The 6,530-nt window shown below is 49.5% G+C and overlaps 1 pseudogene; it reads left to right on the forward strand.

Annotated features, from left to right (window-relative positions):
* The first annotated feature begins 1,426 nt into the window (after positions 1 to 1,426).
* Positions 1,427 to 2,674, forward strand: LOC119284269 (annotated as a pseudogene).
* Positions 2,675 to 6,530: the final 3,856 nt, after the last annotated feature.

Here is a 6,530-nt window from a genome sequence, read left to right on the forward strand (position 1 = left end):
TCATATGCTACAACAACTTCAATACCTTTCTAGATTCTTTTTGAACCAGCAGTAGTGCAGTACCATCTGTTTCACATTATGCCTCTACATTGTGTAAAGTGCTCACCAACCATATAATGAAATTCAAATAAAATGTGAACTTCAAAACAAATAAATGGCTCATATTTTATGTATTTCATAGTGGCAGCATACCCACTAGTTGGTGGAGCATTGGAAACCAGAAATTGGAATCACATGGGTTTCATCTACCGTGTGGATGACACGGGCACTAAAAGTGGGTAGTACAGACCTTTGCATCATGATGTAGAGTTGTAGACAGCCATAATTTATTGAAGTGCAGAAGTTTTATAGTGAAGTCCCGGTACAAATAAAAAAATAGAACCGCAACTGGTTAGCAAAAGGATACATGACCCAACCACATAATCTGTTAGTTATACGCAACCAAAACCAATTGAATAAAGCTCGTGCAACCACCTCCGGACTGCTACACCCAATGGCCATAAACTCCTAACCGTCCATACTATGCAGTAATGATTACGTACGGATTGACGTGGTGACCCTGTACAAAACATACACAGAATTTGGATAGTGTGATCTGTTAGAAACATAGTCATTTTGGCAATTCCAAATTCCCAATAGTAAGGCCGAAACTTGCACCCAGACATGCCCCTTACAGGTTGTGGTAAATTCCAACCAGCTAGTTCCCAAAAACAAATTTGTGATACTTGTTGATTGTGTCGGGTTGTACACTACATGGGCGTTTGTTGTGCTGCTGAAATCCTTGTTTATGCACATATGCTAGTGTTTTGATGATTAAAAAGGCTATAAAGATGCCTATGTAACTTAGCTGTATTAAATTATCATCGTTGTTGTGCGCGGGCTACCGATTTTGCCGAAGACGCGCCGGCCTCACTGCCCCTCCCTCACCGGAGCCGGGCAAAACTTGCTATAGTAGACAATCAGGAACTCGTCGTGCTAAGGCCCCATAGGACCAGCGCACCAGAACAACAACCGCGACCGATGAAGAGTAGCATACGTCGGAGAGATCCAACCTCCACACGCCCATCGATGATGCTAAAAATTAGTATCATGGATACAAAAGTAGATAACAATCAGAAGAGGGCATGTAGGATGCAACTCCTAACTCCCATACAGAACAACGGTCTATATCTTCATGCCCGTGCAGAAATGATATGTTTTTGACAAGTTCGCTATGTCATCTCCATTGTAGGCTATACTCTCACATAGTTGTTGACTTCATGCTTGGTCCGTCGGTGACCCTACCTGGAAAGTGACCGGCAAGCATGGATGAAGGTCTAGACTTCAGATGATTCTTCCCGCCTTAGCTTCATGTTCTGTGTGAGTATTATCAAAAGGTAGTTATGTGACACTAAACCATATAAACATGTAATCAATTATGAAAAAAATGCAAAATCTGATTAGAACGAACAAAAATGTCAGTCGCAACAACAAAAACAAAATTATCTCTCCATTTATCCGTCGCAACGCCAGAGAGAACATTCCAGAGGAGGAACAAACATATTACAGGCTTGGACGTTGGTTGCAGAGGTTAGTTTTCTACATAAAACCCAAACAAAGACGACCCAGCCCAAACACAAAGCTGCCCCACTCAACCGCCGCGCTCACAAAACCCACCCAGCGAACCAAAGCCACAAGCAAACCACACGCCATCGGCGGCCGACCCTGCCCGACGACAACGCCTCCTCGTCCACCACCACGGCCGTCGCAGCGCTGGCGCAGGCCGAGGGCGACCTCTCCTCGGGCCACCTCCGCGCCGCGCAGAGGCAGGCCCGCCTCGACCTGCACTTCGACCCGCGTCCTTCCTCCTCGATCGTCGTCACCTCCGTCCTCCTCGCCGATGCCGACTCCCCCCGCACCACGGTCCTCCACCCCCGAGGGCCACAAATCCGCTCTTGCCAGCGTCCTCGACACCATCCGGCGCCACTACAAGTCCCTCTCCAGATGCCTCCGCCCCGATGACTGGGGCTCCTCCTATCCCGCCGCTGCCACGGCGGTGCAGCAGGCGCTCCACCTCATGGTCGGCACCTATGCAGCTATGCTGCGCTCAAGGAGGAGCAGGAGGAACCGGCACCGCCGCCCACCGTTTGGACAACCTGCACCGGTTGCCAACTCCTCCATGCGTTCTACAAATAGTATGTGGGTTTCCTCCTCACTTGCCCCTTGTTCCGCCGCCGTTCCTCGCCTCCGAGGAGCCCCCTCCTCTGTCGCCCAAGAAGCACAAGGCGGAGAAGACGCTTGCTGAAATGCAGCTTCAGCTCGCCAAGAGAAAAGGGAAAGACCACAAGGCCCCCGAGAGCTCCTCCAGTGACGAATATGAAGAGCCAACGGAATGGAGGTGCAGGAGGAGTAGCCGGATAGTGATCACTGGGGGCAGATGGTTGTCGAGGACTCATACGTCTACAACTTCGACGCCAACCACGTTGAAAAATGTTTCAATAGAGGCCAGGTATGGGCATTGTATGGGGACGAAGATGGCATGACGTGGCAATATGCGCTAGAGGAGACAGCATCTCCATGAAGGAAGTTCCGAGCACAGATACGTTGGTTGGAGCACCAGCCTAACGGGAAGGACGGGAAGCCATGTGGGGCGTTAATGGTTGGGACAGTAGTCACGGTGCGGTATTCAGGGTGACCGGGTGCGGTATTGTAGCGGTGTCATGGGGAGGAGCGCCCATAGTCAGGACCCGGGGATGTAGCCATATCGGTGAACCTCGTTAACAAATCTCGGTGTCGTGCTCGTGTGATTGTTTGGTCCTTGGATGAGCAACATATGCCTCGGATTTTTCTAACAAGTGGTATTATGAGCTAGGTTGTTCGAAGGCTGTGAATTATTAATCTAGAGGAAGTATCAAGTTCGAGATGCAGTCGGTTTCGATATGGTTCTCTACGAGATTGGAAAAGGCAATTGGGAAGCGGGAGTCGACGAGATTGGATTGAAAGAAGCAGGAGCTAGACGTGCGGCGATCGGTTGGTGGACCAGTCGGGCGAGCGTATATGCTGTCCTCCAGGTCTGATCGTAGCGACGGCGCAACACAGCGGGCAGCAGCAAGACTCTCAGCGGCAGCGGCGTGTGTCACGAGACCCAAGGCCCAAGCGTGTAAAAGGACCAGGGGCGGCAGCTAGTGGTGCAAGATTTCTCGTCTCCGCAGTCACGTGAGACTTACGAGGTTGCTTAGCTTGCACACACACTTGACACTTAGATCCCTTGACAGTGGTGAAACTAGGGATTAAGTTCAACTTCGCTAGTCGCGACATGCAACCAAAGTTAACATGACAAAGACGTGAATGCCACACATTTGATTCACTATTGTTGCAAATATGATTAACAACTTTATTGCAAACGTCTGATAATGATAAACGAAATAGGCCTCCTGACTCATAGCCTTTACCAACAAAGGTTCCATACTTGGATATTACAAATTTATTCGACTCAAAGACAAGCTTATAGCCATCTCTACACAGAAGAGATCCGCTAACAAGATTTTTATTGACGGAGGGGACATAATGCACGTTCTTCAGCCGCACGATCTTCCCCGAAGTAAACTTCAGATCGACCGTGCCAACACCACGAACAGAAGCACTTCAACCGTTGTCCATCAGCACGGTTTAAGTCCCTGCGGTCTGATAAGACGAAAACATGGAAATATCACCGCATATATGCACATTAGCACCCGTGTCAATCAACCAGTCAGGAGAATGACATACTGAAAGAATAGTGAGAAATATACCATACCCAGCATCCTTCATGTCAGTGTCTCCAATGACAACATTAGCGGTCTTGCCGCCTTTCCCAGGATGACGCTTGTCATAGCGATTAGGGCAACTAGGAGCCCAATGATCAGGATCTCCACACACATGACAAGCACCTTTCTTCTTGCCATTCTTCTTCTTGAAGTTCGTGTGTTGCACAACCTTGTTCTTCCCATCAAACTTTGCTTTACCATCAAACTTGCCCTTGTTCTTGAACTTGTGGGGCTGGAAGTTCTGCTTCTGTACCACATTGGCACTAGATCCTCCCTCAATACCTCGAGCACGTGTCTCCTTTGCTCTCGCCTTTTCTTCCACATCAAGAGTACCAATGAGATCCGGAACGGAAAACTCCTATCTCTTATGTTTCAGTAAGGTGGCAAAGTTCCTCCATGAAGGAAGAAGCTTAGTGATGATACCGCCGGCAACAAACTTGTCCGGTAGCATGCAATTGAAGTGCTCAAGTTCTCTAGCAAATGAATGTATCTCATGAGCCTGCTCAACCACCGAGCGCTCTTCAGTCATCCCGTAATCATAGAATTGCTCCATGATGTACAGCTCAGTGCCGGCATCTGAGACCCCAAACTTGGCCTCGAGTGCGTCCCACATATCTTTTCCATTATCAATTGACACATAAGCATCAACTATGTTCTCTCCAAGAACACTCAAGAGCGCAGCCTTAAACAAGGTATCCATTTTCTGAAAAGCTTGTGCCTGTTGGGCATCTTGCTCTCCTTCAGGTTTGCCAAGAGTGGCGTCATAGCAACTCATGGTTTGAAACCATAAGACTGCTCTCACGCGTCACCTCTTATAGTGGATACCCTCAAACATAGGAGGTCTCATGGAAGCAGCAAAACCACTTGGGGTAAATTGCCTATAATAAGGTTTTTGGATTGTTGGAAATATGAGCAATTTACCGAATGATTTTATTGACAAAAATACTAGATAAAGCATGACTAAAATAGCAAATATAAAGCAAGTCATGCAATCTGACAGAGAGAAGGTAAACATCATCTGCATATATGAACTTGAGGTAAACACATCTAGAACAGACACTAGATGAAGTTGCTTATACGAAACAGAACCTAACATACGTAGGGCAGAAACTAAAGACAAGAACTGTAGGAGGACTTCTAACAGAAAGGAGAAGAACACGTACGGCACAGCAGCAGCAGAAGCGCTAGACTTGGGGTCGGTGTCCTCGCCTGCCATGTCGTCGAGGAGGTCATGGACGTCGGGGAAGAAGTCGTCGTCGGGGAAGTAGTCGTCGGCGACCGGATCGTCCGTGATGAAACAGCCAGTAGTCGCGCTGAGCGCTCCCGAAAAACCTTATCACCCTTCTCCCATACAGGACTCAAAAGGTGCGGTCTCGGAGGCCTACTGTCCCGACGTGCGGTGCACGCCGCAAGACGGGATGAGGAAGACAGCAGTAGCGCAGAGGTTGGAACTGTGTGGCGAGAGGAAGAGGACCTTCTGATGTGTCTCTCTGGAGAGGAGCGACCTCTCTTATATAGGCACAGGAGAGGAACGCGAACAGGCTGCGATGGGAGGTGAAGCAACGGAGGGAGGCGAAGTGAATAGGCAGCAGGCGAAGGGTGCGCCGTTCGTATTAATTATCCACTATCGCAAAAGCTTTTCAGCTCCCAAGTGACCTTTCGTATACCCGTAGTGCGTGGCAAAAATTAGACATCGGCTCGGCTCATTCCCGCAACCCGCGGCGCGTCGTGGCGTGGCGTGGCGTGGCGAGACGGGCGGCGGAGGAGGAGCGCGCGTGGATATCCCTCTTGTTCTCATGCTCATACAAGTAGGGAAAGAACCCCCCTTATAAGGAGGTCCTACTCCCACTAAACTAGCAATGTGGGACTAAACTTTTAGTAGTATCCCTTGCCTTGCACAAATGGGCTAAGTGGGCCTCTAGGATTTATTAAGAATTTTTGAAATAGTTATTGGGCTGCCCAAAATAGACTAAATTCCAGCAATGCACGAATGTGCAAGCGGTAATGATGCAGGGTGGAGCATGGTTGCAGTCGAACAACTCCGGTTGGGTCGGACTGGACAGTCTGACGGATCGACGTGAGTCGGTTGGAACAAAAGACGGTGGTAGAATCGGCGACAACGACACTGGAACGTGATGCCGGTGGTGACCGACTTCTGGGGCGTGGAAACACGTGTCGCAAGTCTCAGGGCTTGTGTGACTTCGACGAGACTATGGCGCAGGATCGATTCAAGGTGGTGTATACACGGAGCTTGAAGTTGATGAGGCGCAGGGGTGGACTGATCATCTAACATGGAGTCACGTTGAAGGTGGAGCTGGAGTCTAGAAGACTTCACTCGGTGCTGATTGAGGGGCTACGGCGTAAGTCGACAAAGAATCGAAGCCTATTCAGTGGGAAAAGCGAGTGACATGCAGTTCGGACTGGAGCCCAACGGTCTGATGGAAGCACGAAACTTGTCATTGGTCGGTGATGATTGATGGTACTCCGCAATGGGGGTTGAGTGGTGTGGGTTCGCGGCCCTTGAGACTCGCCGGGACAGCGGAGGCTCAACGCGGTAATAGCGGCGAGGTGTGCGGTATGCACGGGACATGGAGACGGGCCAGGGCTCTGGTGGTCATACATGTGGTGAGACAACTGCGAATTTGACTCGGGATGACTACAAGCAACGGTGGAATTCCTTCATGTTTCAGACAGGTGGTCAAGGAAGAGCGGTGATGTTGAGTTCAGGTAACTCTTATGTGTGAC

The sequence above is a fragment of the Triticum dicoccoides genome, chromosome 4A (assembly GCF_002162155.2).
Source record: "Triticum dicoccoides isolate Atlit2015 ecotype Zavitan chromosome 4A, WEW_v2.0, whole genome shotgun sequence".
NCBI classification, from domain to species: Eukaryota; Viridiplantae; Streptophyta; class Magnoliopsida; order Poales; family Poaceae; genus Triticum; species Triticum dicoccoides.